This window comes from Falco punctatus (assembly GCF_963210335.1).
Source record: "Falco punctatus genome assembly, chromosome: Z".
Taxonomy (NCBI): Eukaryota; Metazoa; Chordata; class Aves; order Falconiformes; family Falconidae; genus Falco; species Falco punctatus.
Genome location: NC_137586.1, coordinates 20,250,863 through 20,267,600, shown reverse-complemented (window position 1 = coordinate 20,267,600; position 16,738 = coordinate 20,250,863).

The following is a 16,738-nucleotide window of genomic DNA, read 5'->3' as shown; positions in this document are numbered from 1 at the left end:
GGAGGGTGCAGGTGAGCAACCCCGAGGGTAAGGGAGGTGGTTTCATCTAAGTCTCACAGAGACAGGTCTCACTCCCTCCTCCATATAGACCGGACTCTTGTCTGGGCGCCCTTTCAGCAGAGGGACCAGGCAGGCGGTGGTTTCACTGTGTGCTTCCTTTCAGCAACAGTAGCCAGCTGCATCTGTTTTTCTGCTGCTGAGCAGCTGCAGGAGGACGTGGTCACAGTCTTCATAGCTGTCTGATAGCTTGCAGTTTCTGTAAGCCACCATGAAGGAACCAGAACAGGAAATATTTTCTTGAGTGCAAGGTGCATTTTAGCAGCAGAACTGAAACCACCAGTGTCAAGTCTGAAAAACAGATGGCTGATAAAAGTAAAATATAGTCCATCCAGGAAGCACATAAATTGATGCAGTATGTTAATATTTCAGTGGCTCAGGTGGCTGCACTATTTCTGATACATTAAGACCACCCTTTTCCTCTGGAGGACAAGCTGAGTTGCATCTCTCATGAGCCCTGTGAGGGCTGGGTTGTTCCTCTCAGCCTCTTCATCTGTGATCTGTAGGTACCTTGGGAGGCCAGGGGTGGGCCAGCACTGGGAAAGGAAGCACTGAATATGGTAAGGAAAACTGTATCTTTGTACAGCCAGCAGTAGGAATGGGACTTCTCCAGCCTGATCCCGATCACATCACTCATGTGAGCAATTGCATTGAAATCAGTGAGATTGTCTGGCTACTTGTGGGAAAGGGTGGTCCTGGGCGCCCTGGAGAAAGACGCACTCTGGGGCTTCTCACTGAGGTGCCGGGGGTGCCGCAGTGAAACGCTGCCCGACCCACATACCCTAGAGAACAACATCCAGCCCTGCTGGCAGGCTTACAGCACCGGAGAAGGGAGGTGAATCTCATCTCAGGGTCAGCACTGAAGCTGTCCTTATGGCAGAGTACCCACCTAAGCTATGACTCCCTCATCTCTAAGCTTTTGCACAGACTGTCTTTTCAGATTTTTTTCCAGCAAAAACCTGACCAATTTTTGACAAAGCAGCTCTTAAAAAACTGGTTTGTTTTTCGGTTAGAAGAAATTTTCTCTTCAGGGAAATACCACTTCCCGATTCATTCTGCTAAGCAGCAGAGATGTGCAGAGCACAGCAGAGATCTTTCCTGCAGTGAAGTCAAAGCAGCAATAGTTCAAATGTGGGAACTAGGCCAGGAAGCCAATAGAATATTCCCATGTCTGTGTGAAAAATTCACATATCACATAACAAGACCCATTAAAAGCCATCTACAGGGAATCACAAATTTGATGCAGCTTCTGTACTCAGGAGTTGCATGGGTATAAAATGTCTCTGATTTAAAGGATGTGTAATAATCCAAATGCTTGCAAGTAACTGCAAGTCCAAATTTCTGAGCAATCCCTGAGCAGTTGCAGCCTGCTTTGAACGTGCCTTGCTCAGGATGATGAAACCCAGGCAGCTTACAGCAAACTGGACTCAAAAAAAGAAAAAAAAAAAAAAAAGTACTTTTCTTCAGATGTGAGCAAACACCGCAGTTGTTTGGATCTGCTTTTAGACATGAGGCTTTCCAAAGGTGGGGAGGAACGTGGCCCACTGGGGTTCACTGCTGACAGATGCTCGCCGGGGTCTGCCCTGTGATTTGGCTCTCACCAGGCACGGGTGGTGCACCGAGGCAGGATCTGGTGTTCTGAGCTGCACCTCTCTGCCGGGTGGCCGACCCAGCCCTGCCGCCTGCTTCTCGGGGCTTGTTTGGTTTGGTTTTGCTAAGCGCTGCTGCTTTCGGTTCCTCTACAATAGCAGAGCTTGTGTACAGAAAGGTCAACCTCAGGTCAAGCCAGGATCTTTTATCTTTTTTCAAACCTGGTATGCAGACAAGCCTTATCCTGCAGAGATACAGCAAATTTGGTGATTTTGAAAAAAGATGATGGAAATGTTAGAAATAATCATTGGACCATAGATTTTGGATCCTTTTTTTTTAAATGCGAGCATCATTAATGTGTTGTAAATGTGGATTAAATGCCCAGCATTCCCAAAAAGAACACAGTAACACACCACATCTGGATCAGAGTGGGTTTATAAAAAGCATTATTAAAATGAGCTGACAGGATTAACCACTGTAACTGAAGAAAATAAAATCCACATTTTCCCACTGAAAGTGAGCTCCATTTTTACCATATTGGGCAGTATGATTCTCTTTTTTTCAGTTGCTAGCAAGAATCGATCCAAACATTTTTTTCTTGATTTTAACTTCGAGGCTGATCAGTGTAATCATCTCCTGTGACGACCCAGATAGCTCTGTGGTGGTGATGGTGGTTGTTTTGCTGAACACTTCACTGAGAAATAGATTTTGGCCAGAGGCAATGTCATGTGTTGTCCCTCCTCCTGTGTCTCATTGCTGTGTATCTAAAGTCTGTGCCAACGGCAACTTCTTTCTCCCTGGGTATCTGGGTATTTCTCTGTGTCTTTCATACTGGGCAAAAGATATTAAACAATTCTCACTTTGCTGCTGCCATGCCCTGATGAAGCAGCTAAGAAGGAGGGTAGCGATGGCACGGAGGATTTATTTCAGGTGCCTGTGTGCTTGTCAGGAAGATCTCTTGGTCAGCCTCTTCAAGTGTGTTAGGGAAACCTCTGTGGGCTCAGTCCCATGGTGGTGGGCACTGTGCAAGCACACAACCAGAAAGGATGCCTGTCCTGAGGATCTTCGGTTCTGCAGAGGAAAAAAAGACAGCAGCTGAAGCATGCTCAGATAGGTGCCGATTTAAGTGAATTTGCACCAGGGGGTGAGTCTCAGAAGAGCAGTCCCAGATGGCATTGTGTTTGCTGGACCAAACTGGGCTGCTGTAAAGCCAGTGCCCTGCGAGGGCGGAAAGGGAGGTTAAGACAGAGACCCTAAATATAGAAACATGCTTCCAGCAGGACACCCAGTCTGATGACAAGCTCACTGTGCTCAAGCCCATCAGCTGAAAGGACATTTTCTGTGAGCAAGGGACATATATGAGAGGTGAGCTGTGACCCTAGACCAAGCTCAGAAGCCCCTCTCCCGGCTCTCCCTGCCCTCCCGGTCCTACTGGCCCCGTGATGCCTCCATCTCCTGACAGGGTTTGGTGCAAGAGTGGAAAATCTCACTGCAAGCCCTGATGCCTGCCCTGTTCATTGTGGCAGCCCAGCTTGCAGATGGCAAAGCAGCCCTGCTGCAGCCCAGGTCCACTATGGCAAACCAAAGGGACACACTTTCAGCTGTAGGAGAGGATGCTGTGGTGTTCCAGGAAAGCAGCCAACAGAGAACCTGCAAGAACTCCTGTTTCAGCAGCAAAAAAAAGGTACATTATTTCACTGATGCACCATTAGGCTTGATTTTTACGCAGTTATTGGTTTAAAAAATGCCCTGGCTTGTTGAGGTTAAAATTTTGTGGAAGAAATCTTCTGTTGTGAGAACTGGAAGCAGCCTGCACCAGCACCCAGTGGAATGACAGGAGTCTGTTGTGGACTTCCATGGGAGTGGGGCTGTACCTTATGGCCGCAGCCACAGCCCATTCATGCATTTTGTCTTCACTTGCCCAAACCTGGGCATAGTATGACCAGTCCTGGGGCTGCCTGTTGACTGCAAAGGCATTTTGAGACCATAAAGGAACGCAGATGTTACAGGATCAGGTTCTTCAGCTGTAATAGGAGATGGCCAAGTATAGAGAAGTTTGCATGACTAAAAGAGGTGGTGGGACAACACTGTACCGGTATGATGCCAGCAGTTATGTAGTTTGAGTGAAGGTAGAGATAGCGGGAGGGTGGCTCCCTGGCCATGATAACTGAATAATTCCTCTCTTTCTGCAGCTGGACTCACAGGGGACAAGTCACCCACAGCTCATCTTGTTTTGAAGATGGCAGTCAAGTATCCTCTGCTGCCCAGACAAAATTGCAACTCACATGTCAGATCTGACTTACCTGTTGGGTACAGACAATGGAGTACTGTCAGAAGAAGGAGGTAAGGGCTGATTGTGAACATCATGTGGCCACCCCAGCCATGCAGTCTGCCTGGCCAGCCCCAACACAGTGGACAAGTCCTGAGTCATGGGCAGGTCCAGCTGGATCCAGGCATAGCCTGGCAGACGCCAGTGTTTAGATGCTAGGTAGAGAAGGCAGCTGCCTGCGCTGCCGGGCAGGACAGGGTGCCTTTGCTCCCTACCCATGACACCCTCAGCCTCACAATGTGGAGGGATTTCTGGGGAAGGAAAATGACAGGGTCCTACAAATTTAACCCCATCCCCAAGTCCTTCTCTCATTCCCCCTTTGCTCTCCCCACATCCTATGCACTGTTCCATTGGGGCAGTATTTGGCTCCTGCGATAAGCCTGAGCGCATCCATGGAAGTACAGTGAGTCAAACCCACTATCCATCTTCTTTTGTAACTACCATGATTTTCTGGATCTCCAGCATGTCTGAGCACCTGCTTATACACTGCCAGAATTTGGCATGGGACTGAAAATGATGGATCACTTATATATCTCTGGGCTTCTTCATGAAGTGCAGGGAGTCTGTGCAAAATGAGATCATTCAGCCAGAAACAGGGTGAGAGACAGATAAAGTAAAGGATATACATCTGCACCAGGCAGTTCAGAAACAAATAATGAGTAATTATCTCTCTGCCTGCTGATTTTCTGCTGCTGGCATGATGCCCAAGAGGGACAAGAGGAGTATTTCCTTCTGCAGGTTGTTGGTAGCCTCTGCAGACTGCAGATAAAGAAGCAAAGAAGAATGTTGCTGTCCTAGACATCAGAAAGGTTTCCCTCAGATCTGCCCTCTTTGTAAAAGCACGGTGCTGCCTATGGTTTGCTAAATTGCAGGCACTAAAAAAACTGTATAGTAGGTTTGCAACATAGAACACTGAAAAAAAAATATTATTTGAGCCAAAAGTCTAGTTGTCTCTGGTGTAACTCAGCTGAATTAAGTAGAGCTACATGGGGAGAGGGTGGAGACTGTGAATTTCATCAGTCTGAGAGACCTTTTTGAATTTCTCACATTTTCAAGATAGAAAAAAGGAACATCTGGATGTATTGTGCAAGGGCCACATTTTGCTTTCAGTTGTGTTGAGGCAAAAGCAGAGTTGTCCCAATGGGATAATTCAAGATTTACCCCAAGATAAACAAAAGCAGGATCTGTCACCATATTTTTGGCTTTACTGTTTTGTTCTCAAAGTTTAACCTGTTTATCTCCAGCTTGTACTAATTTTCTGAGTTTTTCTCTTCTTGAATGAGACACAGGAGCAGGAGCGAAAATCTAAGACGTCTCCAGTTTTTCATTTGAGTGAGTTTTTCCTAGATCTTAGCATTCTCCAAGAACCTCTGTCCTGTATCACTCTTTCTGAGCATCTTCTCTCCCTTTGACAACCTGTAAACTACTTCTGCCACCTTTTTCCCTCTCTACATTGCTTATGTTTCCTTAGTTTTCACTTCCAGCAAAGAATAGTGAAGAACTGAGAGCTTTGTTGTTGTTTTTCTTTTCCCACTGGCTCCAAAGGCCTCAGCTATGAAAACAAAACAAGGCAGCTCACTCAGGGCCGTGCTGGGAATTGTACTTTTCAACTGTCTACACTGTATGCCTCTGACACTCTTCAAACTATGAAGTTTAGGGAACAGGAAGAGGCTGTCAAATGCAGCAGTCTTATGCTTTTGATTTATCTGTAATTTCTGTTCTTACTTTCTGACTGTACTTTCAATTCTGTCTTCCTTTGGCCACAGCCAAATCTGAAGCTGCAATTTTTTGAGTAATGAGTGATGTCAAATGCCCAAGTGACACTCACATGCAGGGCACGACTTTTGGAGATTTGCTCTGAACACCTGAAGAAGTTCAAGCTCCTTCAGCAGGGCAGCTCGAACACTTTGTGAAACCAGGGCTTCAGTGTAAGCATCCTAAAAGGAAGGCACTAAAAACCTCTATGTGCAGATTTACATCTGAAGATGCTCAGCAGCTAAAGCCAGACTCACTTCGTCCTGGGTGCTGCATGTGGGTGCTGCCTTCTATGTTTTGCTGTGACACGTGGGGCTCAGGTTGTACTCGCTCTGCTTTTCCTTCTCGCGCAACTAACACAAATCCCCTAACGCTTTTTTTCTGCTGCTTATATATAATGGCGAAGAAGGGGTATTTGCTGTAGAAGACCCTAGAAAAGTCTCACAAAGAACACAGATAGCAGCCTTTCCTACCTGCCTTTGCCATTTCTCCAGCTCCCTGTGCTGCTTTCCCAGGAGGCACCTGAGAGCTTGTAATGTATTGTGCTTGATGCCACTACAATTTTTGAGATAATTGGCTTTGTTCCTGAGAATGAAATGTTCTTGCCCTGGTGGACATGAAAAAGCACCTCTGTGCAGACATTTCCTGATACTTCATTGTGCCAAAACTAGAACAATGAAGCAGGAGTTGATGCTCGAATAGCCTTGGCATAAGGACAGGCTGATGCATGTAATGCATATCATTAAAAATAGTTAGCACAAAGAAATGGTTGTTATTTTGGTTAAATCGAGCTGGACTCAGTAGCTAATTAAGTACAGACTTTTTCCATGGTTATATGCAGTTTTCAAATTCCTATAACACAAACTGTTTTAGAGGATAAGTTAAATACAGAATGCATTGAGTTTGGTAGAGAAAGTTTAAAGGTCTGCATTTTCCCACCAAAGCTATTTGATATTAGCTACAGAGTGGGTGTGTGTGTGTGTGTAGGGGTTGTGACCTCTTTTATTTTTACAGCTATTGCCATGATTTCATAATACTGGCAGCAGTCACTTCAAGGAAGGGACTAGACTTTATTACTATAATTATATGCTAGTATGTGGGCATAAAACAGAAAAACTTTTCTATAGATAAATGCCAGTAGCAAAATCCTTTAGTCCAACAAATAGTCCTTTAGCAGTGTTATGAATATTATATTAACCTCAATAAAAGCTATGCTAGAAATGTCTACTGTACATGGCACAAGTTCTGTGTTCTTATAGCAGCTTTGTTCTAAGATATGAGTATACTCAGCTCTCAGAGCATGCAGCGCCTTTTCTTTGCAGAGCACATCAGAGATGTTTGCTCATTAACTATAATGGCCCATTGTGCGAGTTAGTAACACCATTTTAAACGATGGGGAAACTGAGGCAGGGAGGGTACAGTTGTATGCAGTGAATGCAGTGAATGCAGTTTTGGGCGCCCCCACTGCAGTGCTGGGGTATGTCCAGATAGTGTGCTGCAGGTGTGGGGTGACACAAGGCGAGCCATGCGGCTCCAGCCAGGCCAACACCCGTGAGCACGCTTTGCTGTTTGAGTTTCTGGGGAGGCACAAAAGGGGAGGACGAATCCTGCAGGAGGGATGAGGCATGGAGCCCCATCCCTGTCACCCCCGGACAAATCACCTGTGCTGACAGGGCAGGGCACTGCCCTCAGATCCCACCCATGTGGGAGCTCCATCAACAAAGATGAGGGAGAGGATGAGGAACCAAAGAAGACAAAAGAGTTTTGTCGAGGTCCATCGCTCCTCAACCCCTAAGGCCTTTCAGCCCAGCTATGAGAGCTGCAGAGTCACCAGCCTGCCAGTCGGCTGAGCCTGACGTGCCTGAAGCCTGGGCTTAGGGTGGTGCATGAGAACAAAATGCAGCCTAGGTGGTTAACGCTCTGGGTTAGGAGATCAGCACCCAGGCAGGATGGCCCCTGCAGCCCAAAAAGTTGGAAGCGGAGGGGGCAGCTGCTCTCCCAGTTTAAAAGGACTACAGGGTGGACATTTTTAGCTTAAGCAAGAGGTGACTTTGATTTTTCTCTAACTATAGCAGCTACATCACTTTCAGAAGTGATTTCAGACTCCACAGTTGTCCCCTCCTGAATCTGCACCGCTCTTCTGCAGAGCAGGGCTGATGGCCAGTGGGACAGGAGCCTCATCAAGGAGCTGTTCCCCTTGGCAAAGCCTGAGCACAGCTCACTAGCAATTTAGCTAATACAATTAATTATATATCTAATAAAAGGGATAAAAACCAACAAACTATTCCTATTGGGGTTTTTTTCACATTTATTTCCTCATCCCTGCTTTCAAGTAAGCTGATGGAGGGCTACAAAGTAGTATATCCACCTCTGCAGATATTCAGTGTTTTTCTCCATTGTATTTTATTTCAATGCCCCCTTATATAAATAGCACATTACATTGGAAAAGTAGATTGATTCAACTTTGTCTCAGTTATGATGTTAGCATGGAACTAGTAAAATTACTTTTTTGAATATTTCACAATGTCTTTTTGAGTACTTTCCCCTATTTGTTAGTAATCGGATTTTGACAGGTAACATTATTTTTAGGTAGTTGCCTGATAGTATATGGAAGTAATGTTGATGTACAGCTGAATAACAAGCAGTTATTATTAACCATTTGCTATCATCCCTATAAACCGTGTAGTATCCAGTGTGTTCAAGTGTTTCTGCTTGACTGAAACTTTTATAAAGAAAGAATGATGTATAAGAAATATGATGCTTTTGAGGATGCATTTTCATTATAACTTTTTATTATAAGCCAGGAAACAGAGTTATGTTCACAGATTTAAAAAATATTAAATGGTCATATGTAATGAATGATATGATTCTGCCACCCTAAATGGTACTCATTGTTTATAGCTATGCAAATATCCATAGAGCAAATCTAAATACATGTGGATGTTGCATATGTCTAATGACAAATACTTGCAACAACTCATACTTCAGAAAAAAAAATGCACATAAAATGTGAAAATATGCAGCAGTGTTCAGGGCTGCAATAATATAACTTTTTCAGTGTTTGAAGACCAGGAATCACTAATAACTCCAACAGCATGAACATACATTTTAGCTGCCTGTATTTAAAATAAAAGGTTGGGTGGAAAACAAGCATAACCACAGGGAACAGGGATGTTTGAAATGGCAAGTGAGATCTGAGAGTAAAATCAGAGACCCATCAAAGCAAGAGATGTCATCTCCCGACTGCTGACCAAGAATGACTGGTAGGCAGTTCAGACATGAAGTCACAGTGCTTTGTATTTTATTTACTGTGGTATGAGTAACAGTATGAAGCCCTTGTGCTTCTGAAATAAACCCACAACTTTGATAGGAAACTCTTCCACAGAGAGGCTGCAGCTCAAATGGGCATTTGAGCCAGGAGGCAGCAGAGAGATGCCCCCAGGCTCCTCCATCCCTGCTGCAGCACCCTGTCAGAGGAGCAAAGCTGGCAAAGCTGGGAAGGTGTTTGTACTCTGCAATGTGTGCAGGTGTTGCTGCTTCTCAGCTGCCTTTGGACATCATCATAGCACTGAGGTTAGAAGCTGTGGCTGGCTTGTGGCTGCCATGACAGGGAGGTTTTATATCAACGTTTATGTATGTCAGAATTTTATGGTGATGACAGCGAAGTGGGCAGTGTGCACCATTGCCAATGACCTGCATTACCTCTTCTCTCTCAGACTGCAAACTAGTTTGGTTATAGGATTCCTTGCCTGACAATAAAATGCACTATTTCATCTTACAAATAGTGTGATGTGCAAGACAAGGTGGTAGATCTGAAAGGTTTATACCCAAAGGCCTGATTCTGCTGTGCTGATTTTCAGAAGACTGTTTTCAGTACAGTGGTTCTAGTATTGACAGGTATTGACAACCCTGTAATGATACTGAAACTTGAATCAAAAAATAATGCTACATGAAAAAATCAACCTGCTGCTTAAGTGCGTGAGGATCATCAAAGCTGATCTGGCTTACTCCTGGCATCAGATATAATTTGGAGAAGTAGGTGGAGTGTGTAATCTGTGATTGAAAACAAGAAGGCAGGCAGTAAGGATACCAAAAGTGATGGCTAAACACAACGTTGCTCAACCCAGTGCTCAGGCAAGGTACTGAATTCTCCATCAACCCACCTAACAAATATTTTTGTCATCACTTCCCTCAACTGGCACAGTCTTTTCCAGGTGCAATGTTCATCCTTGCAAGGATCAGTCTTAGGCCTTACTCAACTGTAACAGATCTTCACTTCTCGAGTAATAAAGCTTACCTTCAGTGCAGGCGTGCTTAGTAATTTAATTCACGTTTTTAAAGTGTTCTGTGATAATTTGATTTTAATAAAATAATATGCCTCCATTATAAAATGAACCTCTGTGGGAATTTACAACAAACCTGCTGCTGTAGAGCGGGAGCTTTATCAGAAGATCTGTTTAAGACAGTAGATAAGTCTCCTAAAATCTGTTTTGGAATCTGATCGGTCAGCGTTTTTTTGGCAGCCTGTGTTCCAGATGCTCGATTAGTAGGAATGAAGAGGCTGTGGAGATGGTGCTAGGAAATCTTGCCTAATCAGGATGATGAATCTTTGTTATGCTGGCAGATTGTGCATTCTTTCAGGCAAGCCAACCCAAACAAGCAATACCACCCTCCCCAAAATCTAGGACCACTGTGTGTTTAGGAAGGTCTTATGTTTCCCATATGTATCACTGGTTCATTTCTGCTACGAGCAGCTGTTGCTGGCTGTACATCTGGACTTTGGTTTTTGGAACCATGGAAAATAAACCAGTTTTGTCTTGAAGAGATACTGATCTGTGGAATGCACTAAAGCAAATCAGCCATGACTTTCCTATGAACTAATGGGACATGGTTTAGTGGTGGACTTGGCAGTGTTAGGTGAATGGTTGTACTTGATGATCTGAAAGGTCTTTTCCAACCTAAACGATTCTATGATTCAGCAAGATTAATGAGCAAAGACTGCCAGTGGTCTTCGAAATCACATCTGGATTGCTGGTTTCAAATACTCAACATGAAACTTCACTAAGAAGAAAAAATATAAGATAATTTTATTGTATTGATGTTTTAATAATTAATTATTAATCTCAAACTTCCACCCAACTTGTCTGTCTCAGAGCACATAGACAAAAATAAACAGAAACTGGTTTGGTCTCTCTTTTGATGAACGGGACCATAATAGGTTGGGGAGAAGACTACCAGGGCAGGATAGGACTGATCTGAGGATCTGTATAGCCACCCCACACTGCCTAATCCCTGGCTAGAAAATGAAAACATATTTGGTAGAAGGCAAGACCTCTAAGTATGGTCCTGAATAAGCAAACATTAAGCCTTCTGCTGCATAATCTTGAGATTATGAACCTACACTGCTCATTTTGTTCTGTTCTAAGAACAGGAAGGAATAACCCAAGTCAGAGACCCTGTTCAGCAACTAAGACATCTAAGTCTGGCTGAGCAAAAAAGATACCCACCTCTGAAATTCTTTCACAGTATGCACAGAGCAGCAAAGAGCGTGACTGGAAAGGACCAGCCTGCTGTATCAGCAAGGGGAACAAAAATGCTTTCTGTTTTCTGATGGAGGTACAGTGATTTAAGAATGGATGCAAGCTTCTTGTCTCAGTTGTCTTGGTTTGGTTTGGGTGTAGTACTCAACCAATGTGTGTGAAACCTTGGTGGGCCACAAACAACATACTGATACAGGCAGGAACCAAGCTCACACTGATCCTCATGTGTGAGCTGGGCACTGGGGCTGCAGGAGGCGGTGGGTTCTGGGAGCAGCTGTGGGCAGGAAAGCAGGAGAACCTGCGGGGAAAACAAACCATATATCTCAAAATGTATCAAAATATATCAGAATCCTAGTGATATATCAATTCCCCCAGACGGTTTAGTTGTATTCCTAAAAATTGTCTTGAACCTGGCAGACTATTACTTGCTGATATAAATTTAATATTTTCCATCAGTTCATTACCATCGTTACCTGGTTTTTTTTGTTTGTTTGTCCCTTTTTTTCCTCCTAGATGGTTCATTTACTTTCCCCAGAAACAAACACACCATTATGTGAAAATACCACCTTTTGCAGGAGGTCAGCTTTGCTGCTCTGTTTCTGTGCTTCCAGTAAGCTTCAGTCTCCAGCTCTGGTGTTGCACTCAGGGACAAAGTCCTTTGTTTCCCAGTTCTGCAAGGAGATATTTGTGTGTGAGCTTTACAATTTAAGTTCAGGATTTATCAGGAAAAAAACATAAAATTGTGCAATACAATTTGTCAAATATCATACTTTGCAGAAACTGTTTATTACTTGTCTGGTTTTTAAGAGAGGGGGAATCCAACATACGTCACGTGGGCCACTTCTCTGTTCAGATGCGCTGGATACCAAATGGGACCATTTACATTTGCAGCTGCTGGTAGATACGCTAAAATTAGACTAAATAAAAAATAGCAGCTGCATGGGTAGAAACAAACCAAAGCTGATTCACAGACGAGAGGCAGCTTGGGGAACTCAGGCATCACAGCTAGCTTTGACACAAGGGCTGGTCTAGTGTAAGAGTCCCATGCCTACAAAGGCACAATAGCCCATAATGGTAAGCCAAAACTATGTTCTGCTCAACCTTCTTGCTGGGGAAATCCTTTCATCACTCTGGACTTTTTTCTTTTTTTTTTTTTCTTTTTTTTTTTTTTTTCACATATGTTACAATGTCTCATTATGTAGGAACACACTTCCCTTTAACATGTCTGTCTTCTTCTATCCCCTCAACCTCCCCCACAAACTTTCCTTGGACAACCACACTCATTGTGGCCAATGCCAAGAAAAGCCCACTCTCCAGTTGTGTCCAGTCCCATACTCCCTGCTAACTCCATGCCAAGACATTGACAGAGTGCAGGACCTTTCTCTGCAGCCGTGTCACGGGCTATTTCTTTAATAGGATTCCCTTTCAAAATGCTAGTGCAGTGTAACTTCATGACCTCTTCCACCAGCAGCTCCATCTCGCGTTGCCCCATGCATTATATTCAGATGAAAGGATATATTGTGGGTTTTAAGGCACAGCCTGTGTTATGGGGAGAGGGCGCAGAAGGGGCAGACTGCACAGTCCACACTCTCTGAACAGTCAAGCTGGACTTCTCTGGGGCAGAAAACATCAAAAATTCCATCAGGTTTTCATAGAAAATCTCAGCAAAATTCCTTCCAGAAGCAATTAAGAATATGCACTCCTGTTATGAAGGCTTGTGGCTGGGACCATTCTGTTCATGGCAATCCAAGATAATATGGGAGGTGCAGGATTTCTGGTCGGTGTGTTGTAAAGATCCCTGCCCCTGTCAGCACAGAGCCAGTGAAGGCTTATGGTCCTCCTGTCAGGCTCCGCATTCCCCATTACCCTTGTCTCCATGCAGGTTTGTTAGCTCAGACTCCTCACCAGCACGGTGCTCCGGGCCCCGGGGTCAGGCCGTATGCCCCTCAGCACTCCTGAAGCGCACAGCAGATCTTTTACCCCCAGGCAGCAGAGGGGACATGGCACCACCAGCAGCCTGGTGCCAAGTTTCCACGCAGCTTTGCTTCCACACTTGTGCAAAGCAGAAGAGAGGCTTCACCGCCTTGCGAGGGTTCAGCTACCTTCTCCACAGCTCTTCTCTGCTTCCACTCCCAGGCCCCTCCAGAACGTTGCCTGGCAGCCACACCATCCCTGCCAGCCTGCTGCAGCAGCAACCTCTGGTCGTTCGCCTGTGCCGGACTCTGCCAGATCCAAGCACTTCCGCACCAACTCCTTCTTGGACCGTAAGGGTCAACAAGTGAGGCAAAGGTTTTGCTCTGGCAAAAGTTAACTTGCACTCAACCTAAAACATCTCTGAGCAGGTCCGTGGGTTGCTGAGGAGGAGCAAGAGAGGAGTGTGCCCCTGTGGCACCCCCTGACACCCACTCCCTGCCCCGTGGGTGACTGCCAGCAGAGCCCTGACACCCCCCTGCCCCAGGGGTGACTGTCAGCAGGGCCCTGCGGCTGCCTCTGCAGCTCTGCTGGGGTCCAGCACAGCCCTGGAGCCTTCAGGGACAGATGGGGGCTTCTCCAGGTGAAAGGCCCACCACCACCTGCACAGCTGAGGCAGCAGCACTCGTACCCAGTTCGAATCCCTCCTTCATCCTGAAAAGCCTTATTTAAGCCTTGTCTCCTGATCAGTACCGACTCACCCTTCCTCTTCTATAAAATTCTTGGACTTAATTTTGTTTTCAGCTCTTGGATCCAGCCTTCAGCCAGAAGGTGGGACAATGCCTTCCCGCTCTCCACGCTTTGGTGCTCGGAGCATTCCCTGGGAAAACAGGAAACAGACAGTAAGCCTCCTTGGGCTGAAGATGGAACTGAACCTGTGTCTCCTGTTGGGGGGCTATTAAGTTAGGGAAGGAGCAGCTGCTGGCTGCACACAGAAGGGACTGCATGATGTGCCTCAGAGATGGACACCTGAGGGAGCAGCACTTGATACACACTGGAAGTGCCTCGCCAAACAACAGAGGCAGCTGTCTTCAAGAACAGGGACTTTTTGGATTGCAATTTTGTTCTAAGCCATTGCAATTCCACTTCAGACTTCCTTTAGGCAGTCTTCCTCCACTTACTGAGGCTTAAGCATCCTCTTTAATGGTAGATGACCTTGGATGCCACAGCAGCAGGCGGAGAGGGGGTCTGAAAGCTCTCACCCTGGGGCCAGTTGTGAACCATGCTGCAAACCCGTTTGGTAGCCTTCCCATGAATGGGGCCTTTGTTAATGACTGATGAGTAGGATGTTCAGAGAACTTGGGAAAGTACGCTTGGCAAGTAAACTCACCTAACTAATAATAAAAATGGTCTTCAAATTTGCCAGGTTTCTTTCCCTGAGGCAAATACAATTAAAGTCAATGAATTGTTTAATGTGAGGAAATAAGAAGAGAGGGAGGGGGAAAAAGCATACTGTTCCCTGATGCTGTTTTAGAATTTCTCTTGTGTAGATCCTCCTCTGGATTGATGTTAAAAGCCTTTGCTGTGCATCCTGCAGAGAAATCAAGAAGCATAACGAAGATATCTGAGTCTGTTGAGAGCTATATCTTACCTTAGCATGGGGATGGATTCTCTGATCTAAGGCATTTTTCATCTCTAGCTGGGATGATCCTCTATCTGTCAGGCACATATTTGATTTTGGATGTTTTAACAAGCAAGAATGCTTTCATGGGAGCACTCCCAAAGTCATGGAGAGCTGTTTCAAATATGCTGGCAAACTGCAATCCTCCTCCACAAGAGGCCCAGAGCAGGCGCTAATTATGGGATGGGTGTAGCACATACCTGCCTCTGGTGGGAAAGAACCCAGCCTGAGAACTGCATATCCGCAGATCAGACCAATGTACTTTCCTCGGTGTAGAATCAAGAAGCAGAAAATATTTTCAACACTTGGGAAGAAACATAATCCCTGCAAATAAGGCATGAACTTGATTTACAAGCTGTCCTTCTTCCTACCTGGACAACATCTCCACTGTTTTTCAATCAGTTTTCACTGTCACCTCTCATTTTAAGGCACAGCAGCCCTTGGCAATTTTAAGAGGCAGACATATACAAAGAGCTTGCAGATTAAAGCAAGTACTAAATTTGTCAGATAAATATGGCACTATTTCTGTGCTCTGGGGAGACTTCTTTAATTCTTTGAGTTCTGAATCTTAACTGACTCCTTACATAACTTACTACAGATTTTGTGTCTTCCTAGATAATGTATTGGTGAACTTGGCTTGAATGATAGAACAGATCTCTGGGCAGTAGTTTCTGTTACTCTGCAGTTCCTAGTTAACTACCAGTGGACTTTGGTTTTTTTCTAGTAGCAAAGAAATAGATGAAGAAGCAAGATCGCTAGCTATGCCTCACCTGCACTTTTGTATTGTGGTAAAGGAATCACAAAGACGAGATTTCCTTATTCTGTAAGCTGTTCATTGGGATTCAGGAATGTCCTGGTTAAACCACGACAGGGAACAATTGCCTTTTCTCCAAAGCATAGGGGTGCACTATCATGTCAGATCATTACGATGTGAAGTAAGGACCACAACTTAATGCTGGAACAAGCCAAGGGCTGAGTTATGGCCTGGCAGTTCATCCGGTGCTACGTATCTCTGAGACCAAATATCTCAGGAACACTTTTGTCTGAGCAGTGCTAAAGGTCGAAGAGCACAAGATGCGATGGCACACTGCATTGGCCAGAGCCTTGGTGTATGGCTGTCACACAGCTGAGCATGCCAAAAGCTACCATGGGTTTCCAGTCTCTTGGGTTAGCTTTGTCAGAACATCACATTTTAAACCAAAGGAAGATGGTCTTTAAATGGGAAAACTCAGCCCTGCTCTGTGAGATGATAGATTAAAACACATCTCCACTCTTTGCAGAGGAAGTCAAGCCCCACTTCAGGTGAGGCAGTTTTCAGTGTCTTCCTGGGCTGCAGCAAAGTCCACACTGTCCTCTCCCAGTCCCTAGAAAATCCAGGTTTTCTCTATCATCTTAAAGGTTTGGGTGTGGGCCTACTGAAGCAAGGCCTCTGCTTTGCAGGTCCTCTCACAACCGCTGTTCATGGTTTCTTTGCTCTGTCCCATTGTGTCTCCCAGGGCCACCCCAGCTACACATGCCCAGGAGCTGAGCAGGATTGCAACACCCCACACAAGCCCCACTGTCAGCCCCACTTTCCTCCCAGGCATGGTGAACAAGGCAGATAGATAGCCTCTGTGCCATGTGGGAAGACATTGCATGTTGCAGGCAACAGCTTTACTCGCTCTGGGGTGGCCAAGCAGGAGTCTGAAGTCTGGGTGCTGAAGCTCCTGTGAAGCATGGGTCTCTGGTTCACTATCCCAAGGGAAAATTCAGCTGTGAGTGCAATGCAATGGCAAGCCTGGTCCAAAAGTCCCTCCTCTTCTCCCTCTCTCCCTCTCACTACATCGGAGGGATGGCTGGTGCCAGCAGTAACATCCCAGGAAAGCCACAGCTGGT